General features: G+C 40.7%; 1 long non-coding RNA gene across 4 annotated transcripts in view; it reads left to right on the top strand.

Annotated features, from left to right (window-relative positions):
- The window catches only part of LOC115934030 (uncharacterized), a 93,579-nt gene extending 79,488 nt beyond the window's left edge, over positions 1 to 14,091 (top strand). For all 4 annotated transcript variants that reach the window (XR_004069880.3, XR_008678470.2, XR_008678471.2 and 1 more), the window contains one exon: positions 13,841 to 14,091. This is a non-coding gene — a long non-coding RNA (uncharacterized lncRNA). The remainder of the gene's footprint in view (positions 1 to 13,840) is intronic.
- Positions 14,092 to 22,242: the final 8,151 nt, after the last annotated feature.

The following is a 22,242-nucleotide window of genomic DNA, read 5'->3' as shown; positions in this document are numbered from 1 at the left end:
TGAAGAAAAATTGCTTAAAGCTTGAGAATAAGGCAAAAATGCAGGCAGATATCCTTCTAATGGTTAACAGGTTCAACTGAAGATTAATTTTTAATATCTATGAGAATGTACCTGTGTCTGACCTTGCTATTCACTATTTAGTCCAGACATTGTCAACTTATATGCCAATTTGTAATCTGTTTAACAGAAAATAACCTCTCCCTTGCCAACCTTCAGTTGTGGTCTTACTGCCCTGTAAGACAGTGACTAGTTTTGCATCTGGCCTAGCAATCTGTTTTTTTTTTTTTTAATTTTGTTTTCTTTTTCCCCTAGCAATCTTATTCAAGGGCTTACCCTATTCCTCATATACTCTTGGAAGCAGCTCTATCACCTTATTGGAATGACTTATGGTGGAAAGCATGCTCAGACCTGTCATTTCAAGCTTCTCCTCCCTTTATGTGCTCTAATATCTCATTGGCCAAAGCAATACCATCAAACTGAAGGGCAAGGAACTTCTCAAAAGGAGGTAGGAATGAAAATTAGCCAAACAGATATCTTACCTACTATAGTGGGTAAACTAGAACATTTCATTAGAAGAAAGGGCAGTGTACTCATCGTCAGAATCTTATAACAAAAATGATCATGTACTATATAAAATACAAAAATATCCAAATTGACTTATCAGCTAAAGTGCTGATTGCAAATTGCACCCCCATCAATGTGATACAGACTTAGTTGAACATAGTGGGACTAACAACTATATTCGAGCCATCCACACATGGTAATGCCATAAGCCTGTACTGGTATCACACAGAGAATTTCTTTTTAAATGGCTGTCAGCTGTCACAATTTTGTAGGTAAACAGATAGAGTTGTCATAACATATTCTTACAAAACTAAGGTTATACCCATTACAACAAAATCTATGATGAGACAGACAATTTGAAGCAGACAGAAGTAGGGTGCTATGGCCTGTGGTCCAAATCTGGCCTACACCTAATTTTTGCAGATAAAGTTTTATTGGAACACGGTCATGCGCATACCTTTACGTGTAGTCTGTAGTGGCTTTTGTGCGGCAATTGCAGAGATTATAGGTCTTACAAAGCCTAAAATATTTGTTTTCTGGCCTTTTACAGAAAATGCTTGCTGATTCCCAATCTAGAAGAACTCCACAGTTATGATTTTTGCCTGCTTTTGAGCTGCCTCTGAATAGAACACAGTCTATGAAACCAGCGAGGTTAATAGGGTGGCATAGCAAGGTTTCCTAACCCCCAGCCTGTGAGCCTTCACTGAGGTGTGGAGTTGGAGTCTGCAGGAAGATTTCTAACGGAAACCCCTGCTAGGGGACCTGCTGGTAGCTTCTCCCTCCCTGTACCTTCTTAGGTTTTGTAGAAAAAAAGTTTCCTGAAGGGAAAAATGTTCTTGATACTACCAGCTCTCAAGGATTAGAAAGGTTTACCTCTGTCACACATCACAAGCTGAAAACAAGCGATGCTTATTTGAAAATGTGAAAACTCAATTTGCAGAAGTAGGGACAGGCACATGCAATGTTAGGCTGCTCTCTCCCCACTGACATTGCCAGGATTAAAAATAGCCGTTCTGTTTGTCCTTCAGCCCTGTATTGAACTGGAGCCTCCAAGTTGCATTCTCCTTAGCTTCATGCTTAATGAAGCATAATTTGTATTAATAGCAGCTATTAAATCTAGAGTGCTTAACAGGAATTTAGAGTGGAGGGCCTGAGTCACCAAGCTCCTCAAACATGGTCCCCAGAGAGCTGAGCTCAGGCCTGAACACCAGCAGCAATGAATTTTGGGCTTGGTAAGGCGAAGCAGCTGTGTTTAGCAGGAGGAGAAAGGGGAATAAGAAACGAAGAAACAGGACTCAACACCTCCAATTCAGCCTGGGGGTTTCTCAAGTTCCAGGTTCTATAATACAAGGGGGTCCCTTATTCGTATTATGTCTGCATTCCGGAAAAGATTGCTGGGTGCTGGAGAACACATGGGCTTGACAATTTTACACACTTGCATTCAGATTTAGTGCTGCTGTGTGACCTGGCTTTGGTCTCTTAACCTCTCTGAGCCTCAGTTTTTTTCTTATCTGAGAAACAAAGATAATCAAGTGGTGATAACATAATGGGAGTTACTGTGAAGATTAATGGGGGAAAGATGCATAGTGACGAAGATTGGATGTTGGATCTGCATCTCTCTGTTTTCCGATCCTTCTCTAAACCCAATTCTATTTTAAATACAATCTGGAAGGGTTTTCATGGAAAATTATTTTGGGAAGCCAAATAGCTTCCTTTTAGTCCTGCATTAGCAAAAAATGTCTCTGACTTGCTCAAGCTTCCCTTTAAACATTGTGTTGTTTGTGATTTGCTTTGTTGTAAATCCCCTGTTTAAATGTCTGTCTCCATCCTGACCCCATGAGCTCCTTAATGCTGTGAGAAGAAAATGTGCTTTTCTCACCTTTCACTCCCATTGCCTAGGACAGGGTCTGGCACCAGGCAGGTGTGCAGTCAATTGTGGTTTCTGTCATCACTGCTATTTTACAATTAAGCAAACAGTGTTAAATACAGGGAGTTTTGTCTGTTTGGGTATTACCAACTGCTTGCCCTTTTTGAGAGGATTGACTAGAAAAATAAAGCTCTTGGGCAGGGCTTGTGCCCTATAGTTGTTTTTACTAGAAGTATTCTATAGTATTTATTAGAGCAAGAAAAACTGAGTCTCCTTCAGTGCACAGTCGGTAGCTTATTCTGACAGTTGCACATTCAGCGTGAATGTCCTTTTCTGCACTGGGCTGTGGGTGGGTCCGCATGGTAGAAGCCTGGCTCCACACATGGCTTCTGCTCAGCACTTGGGTAGAAGGAGACAGCAGCAGAATGTGAGCCTTCAAAGAGATTATCAAGTTGGGCAGCTTGCCTTTGGAAGGGAGTCCATTTGTGGCAAGCCATTACAATGTCCTAGGTCCGTTTAAATATGCCCAGGAAAAAAAAATAACTTCAACCATCCTCTAACATCCTGAAGCAGGAGAATTAATAACAGCCTTGCCTAGAACTCAGGCAGCCAACAGGAGAATACACACAGTAAAGGCCTGGCTATGCTAAATCAATGTGAGCTGAGCATCCTCACTGCACATTACCTGTGCAAAGAATCAGCCATGACAGAGGATGAGAGAATTTTCCATTGCTTTAGAGAATGGTGAGATGCTTTCCATTTCATGTGCAAATCAACAAGCCTGTAGACTGTCCATAGGGCAGGAACATGCAACATTGGATGTGATTTCAGGTGATTAATCACTTCTATGTTGGCTTAACTACAATGGCCCAGTTACAGAGGGACTCTTTGCTGGGCCATGTGCATCAAAAACAAAGTTTCTATGATTTCTTACAAAATTAAACATACTTTTACTGTGTTATCTCCCAGTCATGCTCCTTGGTATTTACCCAAAGGAATTGTACACTTATGTCCACACAAAAACCTGCACATAGATCTTTATAGTAGCTTTATTCGTAGCTGCCAAAACTTGGAAGCAACCAAGATTTCCTTCGGTAGGTGAGTGGATAAATAGACTGTGGTACATCCAGATGATGGAATATTATTCAGAACTAAAAATTAATGTACTGTTAAGCCATGAAAAGACATGGAAGAAACTTTAATGTATAATTCTAACTATATGACATTCTAAAAATGGCAAAATTATGAAGACAGTAGAAAGATAAATAGTTTGGGAGAAAAAATGATGAATAAGCAAAGCATAGAGGATTTTGGGGGGCAGTGAAACTACTACTCTTAAGACACTGTAATGATGGATCCATGTTGCTATGCATTTGTTAAAACCCATAGGATGTACGACACCTTGGTATAAACTATGGGTGGAAGTGATGTGCCACTCTGGTGGGGATGTTGATGATGGGGGAGGCTCTAGATGTGTCGGGGAGAGGGTATGTGGGAAATCTCTCTACCTTCCATTCAGTTTTTCCATGAACCTCCAACTGCTCTAAAAAATTGAAGTCCTTGAACAAACAAACAAAAAGCCAAATAAAGTTCCCAGGACATTTGCTTATCTGTGGAGTACAAGCTGTTCTGCAGTTTTGCTGACTGACTTGGCAGACTCTGAGGCAGATCCCTCAGCCCTAGGGATGTCCAAACCCTTGGGAAAGAAAGGACTCTCTGTATGTAGAGGAATAATCAGAGGCCTAAAGGGTGGCGTGACTTAGGGAGTCACAGAGGCAGAGCGATAGTAACATAGCCAGCTCACTAACTCATCTCTTTCATTTACTGAGCAAGTCCAAGGTGCCAGCACAGGGCTGAGATGGGGGTAGAAATATGAAAAACAGAGTCCCCACCCACCTGGGAGTGGATCTCACTACTATGTATCCTTTTAGTGAAAATAATATAAGATTATGAATATAGGTAAAATGTGAATATTTATTTAGCATAAGAAATTACATCAAATTTTACATTTTTAAAAGCTGAAAAATTCAGAAAAACAATCCTCTACTTGAATTAACTGACATATATCTATAGTATTTGTTATTATATTTTGATAGCATGGTCTTTGATCATCTCTTCATATGACAATGATTTTGTGATGTTATTTTCCAAGGAGGACCAAAAGACGATTCAGTCCTTTCTCTTGTATAGTTTATCATCAAAAATTGCTTTATGTTATTGAGAGCTGGGAAGTTTTTTATCCTCATGCATCATTACGGTAATGTCATGTAAGAGTGAGGATTGTTGTGAATGTGAACAAAACCTCTACCTTGGATATATGAATTCTGCACTCCATCTCTTCTGCTCTTTTATTTCTTGTTTGATAGTGTGTTGATTCTTATAACCTTTTTATCCCTTCTTTTTTTTTTTATCTATTTCTGTTTTTTGAATATCGTGATTCTTTCCTTATCTTCCTCTGTGCCATCAGCTTTTTAATCCATGTGATATAGGAGGTTTGGACATTGTGAAGCCTTTGCTAGTCTCTCAGTTGACATTTTTGGCTTCCACTAGGATGCTTCCTTTCTGTCATATTTGAGTTTTGCAGTGATAATTCAAAAAAATAGACAATATTATTCTGAAATTAATGCATACACAAAGGAGTTTAAATACATGTTTAACATAGTACCCTGTGAACTTACTTTTATACTACATACATTGTGTAGCATTTTTGCCAGGCTGCTTTCTTCAGATCATCTTCCTGCATTGGTGATGATTTTGTATGCTGTTTTATCTGAATCTTTCAGGTTTGGGGAAGACAAATTGTTTCAGATACACCAAGATATGCCCTGATCCATAGGGAAGTTTGAAACATGCTACTTCCCATATCGACATGTTGTCTGTTTGTAGCTTTGTTACAGGTTTGTGCCCTATAGCACAAGAATTATGACACGATTTATTTTGTGGTATTCCTATAAAAAATTTTTAAATGTGTGCCAAATTTATAATTCCATATATGACATTATTGAATATATTCCTGAGAGGCATTTTCAATCTAGATGTGGAGGAACATAGAAGTCTTTGCTAGTAATTTTATTCTTCCTGTGATTTTAAGAATATTACACAGATAAGCTTCCAGCTCTGAGCATTTTAAACTTTGCTTGTCTTCCACCTCCAGGTGCTGTAGAACATGTTCATATCATAACACAATCTCTGGCCCTGCACTTTTGTACATGATACTGGAGGGGTCTGTGCAGTAGACAGTAAGAATATTCCACGAAAGTTACTGTGAGGCGCTTTTGTAAAATACCCCCACTGACCCCAAATTAAACCTATCCCACAGCCACTTCAGTGTACCCCACGTGAAAGGAAGTGACATAGAGGGGAAGTCAGGTAGAAAAAGATGGCATTTTTAATGGGTTGTGTTTGAATCTTTTTGACAAATCATATGACCATGAGAAGACATTGTTGAGGATTGTGTTCTCACTGCTTGAGGACATTGTTGTGGCCCCTCTAAGAGCCTTGGGAAGGAGCTGGGCAAGTGAGGAGCCTGAAGCTCGGGCATCCTCAGATTCATGGAGAATCTACCTCTGACACTACCCATAGAAAGCTCATAGAGTTGGGAGTGAGGAGGATAGATAGGCTAGTAGACAGGCAATGACAGGGTGATTCTATCTTTCCACTTTAGGGAAGCACAGGGAAGTGGAACATCAGAGAGGAGAAGCCTGGGTCAACTTGGCAGAGAAGGCATCTGCAGAGAAGGAGTGCCCACACTGACACCTGAATGATGACTAGTGCTTAACCAGATGAACTGGATGAGAACGGCATTTCAGACGCAGGGCATAGCATGAACAAGGGTCCAGAGATGAGGGTGCAAGCAGAGTCCAGGATGCACAGGGAGTTCAGTACAGCTGGAGCTCAGATGCTAGGGAGAGGAGTAGGGAGAAAAGAGGCTCCATTACAAAAATGTAGGCATGAGATCAAAGGGAACCTGGAGTACTATGCTAAGGGGACTCAATCCTAGGCGATGGGGAGGCACTGAAGGATTTAGGTGAGATTGGCATTTAGGAAGCTCACTTGAAGCAGTGTTGAATGGATAGGAGTGGGGTAAGACTGGAGCTGGTGCAGCAATATGGGTAAGTGTAGCTGTGTGTGAAAAGAGAAGGTCCGAGTTTAATGGGAAAACTAAGGAGTGTGGGGTGGGAGGAAACTTGATGAGTGAGGATTTCCAAGGATAATATTCTAGATGTGTGGGTTGATGACAATGCTGAGAGCAGGGACAGAGGAAGAGAAGCAGGCTTGCTGGGGGGAAATGATGAACTTCTTGAGGTTCTTACCAGACACCTAAGTGGAGATGCCCTTTGGGTGCCACATGCGCCCACACTGCTGATAAGGGATCTGCATAGTGGGGGGGGACATTTGGAAGTCAATGAAGCCACAGATAGGGATGAGCTTTTCAAAGAAGAGAGTGTGGAGTGAAAGGGTTAGGGACATAGAAGCAAACCATGAGACTCACTCCACTGAAGGCAAAGAAGAGGAGGAATATACAGAGAACACAAGGAAGAAGTGGTCAAAATGTAGAAGGAAGATTGGTCTCCAGGGGTGGGGGGGGGGGGGGTTCCTGAATTTGAGCATGATTTTTGGTGCACAATAGATCCCACAGAGCTTTCAAGAAACACTTGGTGGTTGGTGAAGACCAAATAATGGCGAGTGTGTTTTACATTTTAGAGTTCCAGGTAATTTTCCTTCTTGGTATCATCTGGTTATGGTATATAATTTGGAGGAAAAAACTACTTTCATTCACTTTTTATTTTTCCTCAGAAAGACTTGAAGAAATACAAAACCATAGGACTTGTGGTATGTGATGCAGACATTCCATACAATTAGTACAGAACATAGACAAATGGAAAATATTGTGTTTTGCTTGAAATTATCTCTGTGGACTAAAATGTAAACCTAGATTTTGCATATGCATGTGTAGTTATTAATGACATTATTTAACTCTCATTCTAGATAGTTTTGTGTTGAACTCTATTTAGATGAGTAGAGACATACTAATTATCTCAGTTAATTAGCCAAAATAAATCTACATAGTTTAACACATCAAAGATTTATTTTCCACTCATGGTTTATATTTACTATGGGTCAGTGGGAGTTATGCTCCACATGATTACTCAGGGATTCACTCTGACATGGGTCCACCATATTTTTTTTTTTTTTTTGAGACAGAGTATTTTTAGTAGAGACGGGGTTTCACCAAATTGGCCAGGCTGGTCTCAAGCTCCTGACCTCAGGTGATTCACCCGCCTCAGCCTCCCAAAATTCTGGGATTACAGGTGTGAGCCATTGCCAGGCCCACCATCTTAAAACTGCACCATCCTCAGCAGGGGAAAAAGAGAGATGCTGTATCACATCCTGGCTCTGCAATGCTTTGTCTGGGAAGGGGCACATACTGCTTTGATCCACAGCACATTGGCCAGGACTAAGCATGCAGTCTCATCTAATTGCATGGAGGAGCACAATTCCTCCATGGCAGGTGGTACAGTTCTCTGCCACACTCGATATTGTATAAATCCAGGGTCCCAGAAGATAGAAGGCAGCAAAATGTAAGGAAATTAATGATACCTTACAATTAATATTAACAGTATTACCAAAATACTTTTCTTAAAAATTATGTAAACCCAGTATGCATCTATATAATTTTACAATATCTAGTTTCATTAGAAGCAATTTATTTTTTAAAACCCAGTTCTTTGGATTTAGAAATATTATTTGTAATATTGTAATACCACATTAACATTACATTTATATATTTTCCAGTATCAATTTAATTAAGAGTAACTAGACTGTATTTTATTGTTGTTTTTATATGAAAATAAGTATAAGAAATGTAGAAAATTGCAGTCATAAAAAGTTTCAGCTACTTTGCCTCTGCCATAAAACCTAATCTTGGTATAATTAAAATATGTCATGATATATTTCTATCTTTGCTTTCCGTAGAAACTGTGCAAATGCTAGACAGATAAATCACACAGTCACTTATAAAGAATTGAATTTCAACAAAAAAAATTACCAATAGATGTTTTTTTCTTATTTCAATTTATAAGGAAATTGCTAGACTATGAAAAGTTAAATTTCCCAGTTTTATTATACAATATGTTTTTATTTCTTTTGAACTAAAGCATTCAATAAAAAGTTCCCAAGTTTGAAATTACCAATCATTTAGAGAGAATAAAGCTCATGTGTAAGATTTGTTTTCTTAAAAGACAAGTTAGGGAATAGTTCTGTTTTCTTTTCTCGGCTCAGATTCTACAACTTCATGGTAGAAATTTTATCCTTGAACTTCTAATGGCATTTTATGTTTATTTTAAGTTTCTATTTTTATACCTTAGTATAATTTTAGAGTGTTGCCAGTTTCATAGCATATTAATTACTTTCTTTTTAAAAGATTATATTTAAAAATAAAATTAGTAATTAAAGCACAATTTGATTATAATAGCATTCTATTTCCTGATTTTGAATTTATCATGAAATTGATAAAAATTATAACTTGCAGCTGTTTACAAACACTTGTATATATTACACTTCTTCCTAGTTAGGACATATTTATTTCTCAAGCAGACTTTTAAAAAATGTTTTTATTTAAAAAAAAAAAAACTTTGAGGTTCAGAGTTACGCGTGCAGGTTTCTTATATAGGTAAACTTCTGCCACGGGAGTTTGTTGTACAGATTATTTAGCCACCCGGGTACTAAGCCCAGTGCCCAGTGGGTATTTTTTTCTGATCTTCTCCTTCCTTCCAACCACCTCTTTGTGTCCATGCGTTCTCATCATTTAACTCCCACTTACAAGTGAGAACATGCAGTATGTGGTTTTCTGTTCCTGTGTTAGTTTGCTAAGAATAATGGCCTCTAGGCTCTATTCATGTTCCTGCAAAAGACATAATCCCTTCCCCTTTTTTTTTTTTTTTTGAGACAGAGTCTTGCTCTTGTCACCCAGGCTGGAGTGCAACAGCGTGATCTGAGTTCACTGCAACCTCTGCCTCCCGGGTTCAAGTGATTCTCCTGCCTCACCCTCCCGAGTAGCTGGAATTACAGGTGCCCTCCACCACACCCGTTTAATTTTTTTAATTTTCAGTAGAGACTGGGTTTTGCCATGTTGGCCAGGCTGGTCTGGAACTCCTGACCTTAGGTGATCCACCTGCCTGCCTCAGCCTCCCAAAGTGCTGGGATTACAGGTGTGAGTCACTGCGCCCAGCCCAATCTCTTCCTTTTTTATGGCTGCATAGTATTCTATGGTGTATATGTACCAAGCTTTCTTTTTCTTTCTTTCTTTTTTTTTTTTTTTTTGAGATGGAGTTTCCCTATTGTTGCCCAGGCTGGAGTGCAGTGGCACGATCTCAGCTCACTGCAACCTCTGCCTCCCAGGTTCAAGTGATTCTCGTGCCTCAGCCTCCCGAGTGGCTGGGATTACAGGCACACACCACCAGGCCCGGCTAATTTTTGTATTTTTAGTAGAGACAGAGTTTCACCACGTTGGCCAGGCTGGTCTCGAACTGCTAACCTCAGGTGGTCCACTTTCTTTATCCAATCTGTCATTGATGGTCATTTAGGTGATTCCATGCCTTTGCTATTGTAAACACTGTTGCAGTGAACATACATGTGCCTGTGTCTTTAAGGTAGAATGATTTCTATTCCTTTGGGTGCATACCCAGTAATGGAATTGCTGGGCCAGTGGTAGTTCTGTTTTAGTTCTTTGAGGAATCACCACACTGTCAAGCTGACTTTTTAAAAGAAGTTTTAAAAAATACACTTTTATAAATAGAGTTTTAGATTTTCAATTTCATATTTTATGTTGGATATTCAGGAGAAACCCTTACTTATCAGACAATCTTTTTTCCCCCTCAACTTAATTTCTGAATATCATTTTAAAACTATAAATTTAAATTACTTTACAAGACATTTATATAAATTATAGAACACTAAGCTCATGGCTTTCTCCACCATCCCCACTTTTTTAAGAAAACGGAAGTCCTTGTATTTGAAATTGTGCAGAAAGATTAACATGGTATCAGGAATCTATTTTTCTGCAACTAATAGAATACCAACTAACACTGACTAACAGATTATAAGAAGTAGGGTAGGGTTGGTGGGTAGCAGGGAGTCCAGGCTGTTCCTGTGGCTCGGCAAAGCCACCAGAACCCAGCTCCTTTAAATCCCTCTGTTTTGTCACCCTCAACATGCCGACTTTCTGGCTCAGTCTTGGTGTGCCTTATGGTTATGAGGTGGCTGCTGCCCTTCAAACCTCTCATCCATGGTCCAGGTAGAAATAAGGAGGAAGGGGGAAAGCAAAAGGCTACCTCTCAACAAAGCTTTCTTTTATATTTCAGGCAAAACATCTTTGTCAGGGCCACTTACATCTTATTGCCAGACTGAATTAAATCACTATGCCTAGCAGCAAGGGCAGCAGGGAGGCTGAATAGTTTGAATTGTTTTGTTAGTAAGAAAGTGGAAATGGATACTAAATAGGCAATTAGGGTTATCTCACGAACTTAAGTGAGTCAAAATAAAGCCACTTGTATAATTAAAAACTTAACATAACCGCATGTATTTGACCAGCACATTAGAAATATTGGATTTTTTATTCATAACTGGCCTCATTTTAGCTTCCACCCCTATAAAGAGAGCCACATTTGAATATTTCTCACCTGGGTATTTCTTATTCTTTTTTAAAACGACGTTTGATTATTTAAGAAATAAAATGAGGAGTACTCTTTTGGTTAATTCCTGAGGTAAGCAGGCAGATGTAACAGATCTGATTAAGGAAATGCAGAAACCTAAACACACAAATCCAAGTGTATACAATGGTTACTAGATGATGAAATGTTACATCTCTTAGTTTTGTCCTATGACATGTTTTAATTCTTTTTTAATTTCTTTACATGAACTTGCTCCTATAAAGTCCAAAGCAAGTGTTCCTGATTGGCACATAGTGCTTTTCCAACTGGTTCCATCTCCTGGCTCTGCCATCTTTGACACATGGCTTCCAAGGCTGCATGTTGATCTGCATACCTTCCACCTCATCATTCATCCTCCATTTCCTCAACTCCTTGTACTGCAAATGCTGCTATAACAAACATGCCCATTTACCATGTGCATCTGAGAAAACTTCCCTGGGGGTTGTTCAGAAGGGAATTCCTGGGTCCTAGTTAATGGTGCTGGGTTGGTTTCCAGCATGGCCGCCCCTGCCCCTGCCTGTGTTCCCACCAATAGTGCACAGGGGTTCCAAGTTCCACCAACTTTGATGCTATCCAGCTCTCTAGTTTTGTCAATCTGATGGGTCTGTAATGTCAGATTTTGGTTTAAATTTGCATTTCTAGAATTAATGAGTTTGAGAAATCTTTATATGCTTTTTAGCATCTTGAGTTTTCCCTTCAGTTAATTGTTTGTTCATTTTATTTGCCCATTTTTCTATTGGGTTCTGAAAAAAAAATTTCTGATCTCTTTTTAGCTGATAAACAAGTCTCATATATAGATTTTCATAATTAGAATTTAAGCAGCCCTCTCTGAAGTGTGGATTCCTGTTCAAAATATTTCAAGTGTTAACTAACCATTTCTCCTTATTCTCTCTCTCACATATGTACGATGCTATTTATAATGAAGTAAATTTGAAGAAATTATCACTTTAATTATGTAACAATCTGTCTAGTTAGTTTTTAACTAAGGATTTCTTTGGAGTAGTTAATTTAGTTTTAAACTATCACTGTTTTCTTTATGCCTACTATAAATCTTTTACCATCTAAATGCACAAAAACATACAGTTTTTTGTTTTTTTTTTTTACCATTTCTGGGGGTTAAAACTCTCATCTTATAGTAAATTAAACCTATAAAAAAACTAAAGAAGGTGGGAGGTCTGGTTTTCTTTCTTCTACCTGCCTCCCTCCCTCTCTCCCTCCCTCTCTCTCTCCCTCTCTCTCTCCCTCTCTCTCCCCCTCTCTCTCCCCCTCTCTCTCTCCCTCTCTCTCCATCCATTCCTCCCTTTCTCCTTCCCTCTTTCCTTCTCTCTCTCACTCTCTGGTGTATTAGTCAAAATAAGAGTCCTGGAAATTTGGAGCTCTATGATTTTGGGGATGTTTTTAAGGTATACAATTTTGCCTAAAGCAGAATATCGCATTTGAGGGAAATATTTTTTTATCCCAGAGAACATAAAGGCTTTATAGCCATAAGATATCCACACAAACTGCACCATTATCCTGGTTGACATGGGGCTTCCTTGGACTCTCCATTCATACTTAGCCTCTCACCCGGGAGAAGAACATCCCCGGACTAGTCTGCCTTAGCTCTCCCCAGGAGATGTGTATGTCAGGGGAAAAATACATTCAAACCCATCTGTCTTGTGTTAAGATTTCACTGTGTACAGACGAGATCCTCCAGAGGTTCTTACTTTAGAAGTCCAGCTTGCCTTCATGATGGGCTTACAGTGCAGGCTGAGCATGCACCCTCACCCCCAGAAAAATCTGGAGGTTCCACCTAATCCAGCACACGGTTCTGAAACTGTTACCTTAAATTTCTGTTTTCAGCTAGAAGTGGCTAGTCCTCAATAATACACCTGGGGAGACAAACTCATCAACACCACCTTTATCCTTGAGTCTAGACACAATATTTACATTTTTCTTGCCTGAATCTGGCAGCCAAACCTGTTCAGGTGAGCTGGACACATATACAGATTGCACGTTTGTGGAAACCTTCATTAGGGTTTCCTAGTAGCAAGTCATCTGTCCCATGGCCTCTCTGTCAAACAGTCTCTCTGTTGGAGGCACCTCATAGTGGAAGAACCAGCTTCTAGTATTTGGGCCAAAATCTGTTAGAAGCAGGCTTTAATGATAGAATTCTAGCTACTGTTGAGAAACGGAGTACACAGAGGGCCTTTTTAATCAAAGTACTCTCCTACCAAGTGACAGAGTTAACATATTTTTATAAAGTGCAAATTACTTTATTGTTTATTAACAGAAGGAAAGGATACAATGCAGTTTTCCCATTCCTTAAACGCCTTGTCAGAGGAAGCTTGTGGCTGCTCATCACTAGTGAGGCAGATAAATAGCTACATTTTTCAGAAAGCCACCTGCTCATTGTGGTCACTTCTCTTTCCAGCTGCCTTACCCACTGCTTAGCTACATCTGTTGGATGTATAGGCGAGCTCTGGAATGCAGAATTCCACATAGGCAAGGAATGGTGTGGATGTGTCTGTTATATGTAGGTTATAGCCAGCTCATTAACAGTGCTGGGAGCCACGCAATGGGTTTCACTTTTATCTTGAAGTCATGAAACTCTTAGTAGATTTTGAGCAGGGGAGCAGCATAATCCTGAGTGATAAAATTTGAGCCCATTTGGAAAGATCCTCATGCCTACTCTACATACTCACTGATTGTCTTTCAGGTGGCTCATCCAAGCTGAGACATGGTGTTTCAAGAGGTGAAACCACAGGGAAAGTTTGAAATGAAAGTCATATGGGAAGAAATGGAGAGAAGCAAGTTGGAGATCTTTCTAGATCACCATCCCGTACTGGTACCCACGCCTCAGTTTATTTCTGCTGGAGAAGGTGATGCTAGAAGCTCAGGTTCTCTGTCCTCTCTATGATCCTGTGAGCTGTCTAATATCCCTCCATAAAAGCCTGCTGTCTTAAACTAGCTAAAGGTGACTTTCTTGTTTGTATCTAAGAACTTTCACCAATACACATCGCTGTCTCCCTCTCTCTCAACTTACTCTTCACTTCTTTAGGGTAATGTAAATTTAAAGTAATCAGGTTTTCCTGATTATGGCACTTCACCCTATTATAGAGGCTCACAGCTCCAGATGTTTCTCCTTTATAGTGCTTATTGTAAGTGCAATTATATACTTATTTATAGGATTATTTAATAATCCTTTCTTTCCACTAGAGTGGAAATTCAGTGAGGGCAAGAACCTGGTGCTGTAGTTGTCTCTGGTGCTTAGCACAGGGTATGACTCACAGAAGGAACAGAGTTACAGTAGTTGCAGAACATCTTTGGCAATGAATAGTTAATGAATAAGGACTTCAGGTTGCTCTATGTTTCCAGGGTCCTTGTGGGTCTCAGGGCATGGAAATGGTCAGAGATCTTGAGGATGGTGTTACTGCTCTGGGAGAGGAGATTGATTTGCCCTTATTTCTAAGTCTGTATTTCCACATAGTTTGCGCTCCTGCTGTTTTTTAGTCTCTCTCTGGCTTTTTATAAAAAACACTCATTTTATTTTTGGAACTGTACTTGTATAACCAGGGCTTTTCAGTTCCTATCTGGTGTATGTTTGGGGACTGATTGTAGCTCAAGGTGCTAAAAAGGAAAATGGCATTTGTCACTGGGTTGTAGTACTGTACACTCTGCTTTCTTAAAAACCACATTTTACTCTTCAAGGCTGATTATTCCCTAGTGGTTTGGGTAGACGTTTGGCTCAGGGATACAACCACAGTATTCAGAATGTGACATCTGTGATGGAATCTGGGCTCTGCCTCTCACCACCTGTATGACCTTGGACAAGATACCTAATATTTCTGGAACTCAATTTCTTCATTAAAATGAGGATGAAGATACTTTCATGGTTGCTGGAAGGATTAAATAGAAAATACTAGTGAAGTCCTGATCCAAAGTAAATACTCAACAAATCTTTGTATAATACATCTCCGTGCCCTTTCTTTTTCCCCTCTTTCTCAAAATAATCTGAGGAGGCCACCCATGGAGAATTTTATCTAGGCTCGACCCCAGAATCTCTGAATGAATGAGTGAATTAACTCAGTGAATGAAGAAAGGAAGATTTGAATGAATGATAATGTGAGCCACACAATTCATTACTAAAGGATGCTGGGACAGTAGTGGTGACAGTAATTATTTAGTGAGTGCCCAAAGGCTGGACATTGTGGCAGGCAATTTACAGAAATTATCTCATGTAACTATTATAAGAGTCCTTTAAGAAAGTTACCATAGTCACCATTTTACAAATGAGGAAACAAAACCTCAGTGAAATTGTCACATAACAGTGGTGCCATGACTAGTAAGTGGTTTGTGGTTTTACTAAGGTGTCATGAAAATAGAAGGCCACAGATATGTATGTGTGTGCATAGATGTATTTGTGGGTATATGTATATATGTATCACACTCATACATACATGTGTAGTATTTATCTTAGTGTCCCCAAAATAGTAGTCATCCAGAACATGATTGTACAGTTATTGAGTGACTATAAATATTGGTGGCGATTGGAAGAGTAAAAGCAGATAAAGTGAAGGGTAGAACAGGAATGGTAGCTTTGACAAGGTAGCCTTGGGAAGGGGAACACAAAGGCAATTGACAGAGGGCTTTTGGGGCTACCTTCCTGTTCTTTAGAGATGAGAGACCTGGGAGAGTTTTCTGAGCCTTTGAGTAAGGCAAGAAGGTTCACAGATCCCAGGATCCGAGGCTGCAGGGCTAGTATCCAGCAAGGGCACTGTTGAAACCACTGGGCACGTGTGTACATCTTTGCATGTAGTGAATTAAGTGATGTATGTCAGAATCCAGAGCTTTCCCTCTTAAGGGCTTCCAAGTAGCTTTATAGTTGTAATAACACTGGAAACACATGGAATATTGACACCCAGTTTTTGAGTGACATGAAGCAGACTGTCTTGAGTGGACATATAGATTGGAAGCACCAGTTTAAGTTGGATGGGGATGGCCCTGTATGGCCCTGAACCCTGGCATCACATAGCCTTGGATTATTTGTCTTTCTGTGTTTTATTTCCTCATTCGTAGATGGAGATATAAATGTGTTTATCTGATACAATTTTTGTGAGGTGAAGATGAAATAATGTATGTAAGGCACAGCACAATTCCTGGCACCTAGTTAGTGCTTAATAAAGTACATATATTTATAATGATTCCCATGAAAAATTTGTTACAGGGAAAAACATTTGTAAGCCTTAGTCCATTCAGCTTTAGGATCACTAACAAGACACAGAGGCTCTTTGGAAGGTTTGTACCTTGGTTTATTTTGCTAACATATTCTGGTCCTAGTTTAGTGGGACTGACCCAGAGTGAGCTTTAAGCCAGGCTGTTAACACTCTGGACAACTAGTGAAGAGGAAGAGAGAAGGCATTTCCCAGGGCTGCCATGTGCCACTCGGGGTACTGGGCCTTGAGGACAGTGTGGAGTCCTTTGTCTTTGGCCATTTCCGTTCCATGCCTGAGCATTGTGGGGTTGGAGACACCAGCCATCTTCCAGCCTGTGATGTCGACACTCAGGTGGCCAGCACCAGTCATGGCTGCCATCAGACCTGTGCACCAGCATCCTCTAGTCAGCTGCAGTGTCTGCATACTTGGCCTCCATAACTTTTCTCAGCTTTTGAAATAGGCTGATTGAACCTGAGATCAGACCTTCCTGAGCAAGGTCAAGAGGGTACAAACGGGGAGGTAAGGCATATTAAATGGGTAGTCAGAGTAGACAAGCCTTGAGGGAAATGGAGCAGGTTCTTCATTCTAGAAGTCATATTAAATGGACGCTTAATTGTCTAATTCAGGATGGTTCTCCGCAATGAGGTACTAACAAGGGGAAGAACCCTACATCTTGGCTCCAGGTCCTTATCTCAGACTTAAGGTCACAGTTCCTGAAGCATGTTGGAGTGAATGCTGGTCCCAAAAATGTTTAAGGAGGTAAAGGGTTCCACAGTCAAATTGGTCTGAGAAACACTTGCCTATTTCTTTAGATGATTTGCAGTAAACATCCTGAAAATTCCTAGAATAAACAAAACCTGTTCAACCCATTATTTTCAAGAACAGAACTTTTCAGGGAGCCTTAAAAAATCGCATCAATTGAAGAATATTCTATGTGCTCCATGCAGTGCACATTAGGAAAATCAGGCTCAAGGGCTTCTTGATCTGAAGCAGTCAGTGGGGAGTTATTTCTTGTGTCTTCCCAGCCCTGTTCCTTCTTTCAGTGAAGGTTATCTGTGTCTTCTTTGAGCAATGCTCCTCCCCTCTCCCCTGCACCATCTGTCTCCCAGATACTTGTTCTTGGTGGTGAGGAGAGAGGGAGGCTGTCAGACATGGACCCTAGTCCCATGCACAGCCCCAGGGGCTGTACATGACACAGGGAGGGCCAAAGCAGTGCTTAACCAAGACTTTGAGCCAGTACCGAGGAGACAAGCACTTCCCTTTCTGAAGTTATAGCAGACAAAATGTGAGCTTGAGAGCTGCCATCTACTACAGAACCCACCTAGTAATAAAAATTGGTTAGAAAAAACCTGCCAATATGCAAAAAGGGCAGACACGAAGGGCACCTAGTTAGGGCCTAATAAATGATATAGCATAAAATGTTGATATTAACACATAAATAGTATATAATATAATTATGTAATTAATATATAATTATGTAATTTAATTATATAGTATAATATGTAATTTAATTACCTAATATACACTGTATAATTATATGTTTATATAATATAGAATGATTAGGTCTTGCTAAGGTTAATATATATTATATATAATTTATAAAATTATATAATGTATTATTACAATATATACAATACCAAACATATATAATTTTATAGTTATATAAAATATAGGTATATATATATATATATATATATCTCAATAACCTTAGCAAGCCCTAATTGTATGTAAGCACATAATATGTAAGTATGGAATTATATATAGTTATGTACAATGATTAGTTAGATTTATGTAATGATTTAGATATTAACCACCTTAGCAAGTCCTAAGCTTCTCGTCATCAGTGAGGCCCAGCCACACCTCAGCTCTTGTCATTTTTGGGTTATGAGAGCGAAAAATACATATCCTTTTGCTTAGATTTGTCCAATTTGCCACCAAAAAGAATCCTGATGAACACAGGCAGTTTCTAGAGGGGCCCCGCCCTCCACCGAGCTGCCCACATTTCCAGCTTGGCTTTAAATAGGGCAGTACTGAGTCTAGAGAAGATTATAAAATTCACAACAAATTCCAAAACGAGAGAAAACAGGAGCCCTAGGGGTTGGGCCTCTTTTGAAAATTTTCTGTTCTTCTAGGTGGGGACCTGATATTGTCAGCTCTCCTCTATTTCAGGCCTCGTTTCATCTCTCCCAGCATTGCTCTTTTCCTCTCCTCCCCCTGCTCCCTGTACCCTGGCTGTGTCTCATTTCTCAGTCATGAAAAGTCAGGAGGTGGCCACATGGTTTGTGGTTTGTGATGGAGGAAAGGTAGCTGAGTTACTTGTCCTTTCTGCCCTCCAGGCTCCTCTGTCTTTTGGAGCATAGTCAGTTTACAGCACTCTGTCTCTCCATTCTGGTTCCTTCTCCCTACAAAGTCTTCAGTGACTAAGCCTCACTTAATGTAACCAGCAGCCCCCATTCAAGTCATTTAGCTATTAACAGAGATTATAGTCATAAATGAAAGTGGCAGCATTTTATCCCTGGTTGTGTGAAGGAGGTTTTCATGTAGGTCATGAGCCTTCCCAATACTAGATCGAGTCATTAGGAAGGTGGCAGGTTTATTTGTTCATGGTTAAAGGTGCTCTTGGGTTTTTCTTGATATCTGATCTTTAAACAGTGATGTGAGCTAGAGCTGGCTCCCAAAAGCCAATGGTAGCATCTCTTTCCAACTCTGAGCTCAGTGACATCATGTTGATGGCTTAAAACCAGCCATGGTGGTACTTGCACCATGGGAATCAACACTTTACAAATTAGACCTGCCCCAACCCCAAAGGTGGTTGTTAACCATTTACCAGCACACCACTGCCGAGATGCTCACATGGCTAATCTTTGCTTTTACCATCTCTGTCCTTCTGCCACCCTTGCAGTGGCATTTATGAGTACCCATCACCTACAAGACCCAATCACCTAAATTGAGGGTGTTGGGACAATTTTTTTTCTGGTTAATCTGACACACCTGGTCCATGCTAATATAGTTTAGAATAGAGGCTGCAACCCAGTTGCCCATGTATTAAATTCAGCCTGACAACTTATTTTACTTGGCCCCTGTAACATTTGTTTAAAAAGTGAATATTCTGCCCCAATTTTAAATCTGGTAGATTTCACATGGAAAATCTGTGTTTTTGACTTCTCTTAAAAGAAAAAAAATCAGAAGATCTGGCAATAATTGGCAACCATCCTTGTACTGAGACAGTTGGCTGAAGCTGAGGTGCAGCAAGCCCTCTGCACTTGCCATGCATTTTTCTTTTCACCCTAGTCCCACTCAGGCAGCTGTATTCACTTATGCTGCCTGCCTTACCTCTGCAGGTGTTTGAGTTTGGTTTAGAGCAACATGTCCTATGTCTTGTTCTCCCCACCTTCCACTAGAAGGAACTTAACAATAAGACAGGACATGGTCCGGGGGTGCATAGAATGGTAGGATTACATTCCACTGGGAAAATCAAGCATGGCCTCACTGATAAGTAGCTCTGCAACTCTGAAGTGAGACCTCCAGTTAGGGATAAGATTTTCATTGTGTAAGACATGTAAGGAGGGATGACATTCCAGGTATCAGGAGTAGCAGGAACAAAAGCGTGGAGATGGGAGTCTCCATGTGCTTTGGGACTGCCATGTGCTTTGAGAATGCCAAGACCTAGGATTTGTGCTGGGCAAGTGGGCAATAAAAGGATGAAAACTTAGGTTGAGGCCAGGTCATTAAGAACCTTGGATTTGAGGTTTAATTCAATTCTGTATAATAAATTGTTTCTGAGCCCTTGCTATATCCCAAGCTCTTCACTAGAGCATGAACCCAGATATGATTGTGATAACACCTCTGCCCAGGACTTTTATCCATAGTTTATACATTTGTTTTTGTTGTTGTTTTGAAGTTTTTGCCATGAACCTCTATCAAGTTTATTCAAGCCAGATAAACTAGTATTTTTTGCAGGATAAAGAGTATAGTTTATTGGCCCCCTAGGGACTGGGGAATCCTTAGAGCACCAGGGACTTTGCTTTGAAAGTATAAGTTACTGGAAGTCTCTGTGGCTTGTCAGCCTGAGGGACACCTCCCACTGCAACCTCAGCAATGTTAGCCCCATGGCACGTACGTAGTCTGGAAAGATGGAAGCCAGGGAGGAGGCTGCTGTGGTGGCTGAGGGATGAGGAGATGCTTTTAAAAGAGATGAGAAGGAATAGACACAGAAAGGCAACGAAGAATCTATCAGACAGCAAGAACACAGGCCAGAATTGTTTGGAGAGTAAGAGAGTGGTGCGAACTGTCAGAAATTTGGTAGTGAGCTGCTACATTGAGCACCAGGGAAGCCCAAAAATAGGTGTGTGTGTGTGTGTATGTGTGTGTGTGTGTGCACGCACGCGCGCATGTACACATGGAAGTTACCAAGGTATAGTGTGGAAGGACTACCAAACCGATGAAGGCTTCTTAGTTTCCTTGTTGACTCTCTGAGATGTAAAAGAAAAATTATATTTCCAGTTGACAAACATTGGGCAGAAAAAAAATCCTATCTTAATGTTTAGAAGAAAAATTCCTATTAGGGTGTGAATGATCTATATTTGGGAACAAATCTTGATTAACTACTTGGGGTAGGAGGACGAGTATGGCTTTTGGCAGGAGACCAGGCAATGAAGAAAAGATGATGATGCTGCTCTTTAAAGAGAAAAAAAAAAAAAAGGGACTGGGCGTGGTGGCTCATGCCTGTAACCCAGCACTTTGGGAGGCTGAGGCGGGTGGATCACGTGAGGTCAGGTGTTCAAGAACAGCCTGACCAACGTGGCAAAACCCCGTCTCTACTAAAAATTCAGAAAAATTAGCTGGATGTGTGGTGGTGCATGCCTGTAGTCCCAGCTACTCGGGAGGCTGAGGCAAGAGAATTGCTTGAAGCCAGGTGGTGGAGGTTGGCAATGAGCCGAGACTGTGTCACTGCACTCCAGCCTGGGTGACAGGCTTTAAGAGAGACTCCATCTCTCTTAAAAAAAAAAAACAAAAAAAAAAAACCAAAAAGACTTACTTTTTACATCTGAGAAGGATGAAGAGAGATGAGAGGAGGGAGAGAAGGGAGTGGGGAGAGGGCAGGAAGATGGCACATGGCTGGGGACGCTGGCCAAAAGGAGTCCAAAAACAAGAATGTCGATTGTGATATGTAGCTGTTTGCCATATCCTGGGCAAGTGATTCATCTTCATGACCCCAACACTTCCAACAATACTTTGTTTGAATTTTCCCTGCTGCCCTGAGGAATTCAAGCAAAAGATAGGGCTTAACCCTTGGGTTGGCCCAATACAAAACAGGATGGAGGCTGCAGTAACCACAACTTGCAGAATCCTAGGGAAGCGCTCTGGATCTCTGCCAGCTCTCGATGGCAAAGGGAGCCCATCTTCAGTGGGCTTTGGGGGAAAGGGGACCCTGGGGGGGGGGTATCTGGGTGTTAGGGCAGGTCAGCAGGACGAAGGTCTACTGGAGGAGCAAGAGGGAACAAAAGAAGCAGTAGGAGAGAGACAGGGAGGTTCCAATTCTGCTGCCCTCATGCAGGGCCCCTGACTCCTCTGAGTCTCATCTTTTCCACATTTAACAGTAAAAACAGCCTACCTTGGGGGTTAAGATCATGCATGTAGAGCTCCAGCACTTCGTAAGTGCTGAATAAATGCCCAATGTTATAACGATCATCTTTTCATTGGTCTCCAATAACTGCACTGCCAAATTTGGCTCTGGGTGTAACAAAGTTCCCTGACTGAAGCCTGATAGGGGCCAACTTGCCATGCCACCAGCCTCACATCCTGCCCATCTCTCTTCCCCAGGCATGGATTTAGGACAGAGCCCCAGAGAGTACTGACCCAGCCAGAGCAGTTCTTGGTGTCTCGCCTTATCAAATAGTCTGAA

The sequence above is a fragment of the Gorilla gorilla genome, chromosome 2 (assembly GCF_029281585.2).
Source record: "Gorilla gorilla gorilla isolate KB3781 chromosome 2, NHGRI_mGorGor1-v2.1_pri, whole genome shotgun sequence".
Lineage (NCBI taxonomy): Eukaryota > Metazoa > Chordata > Mammalia > Primates > Hominidae > Gorilla > Gorilla gorilla.
This window is presented reverse-complemented; position numbering and strand designations above follow the sequence as displayed.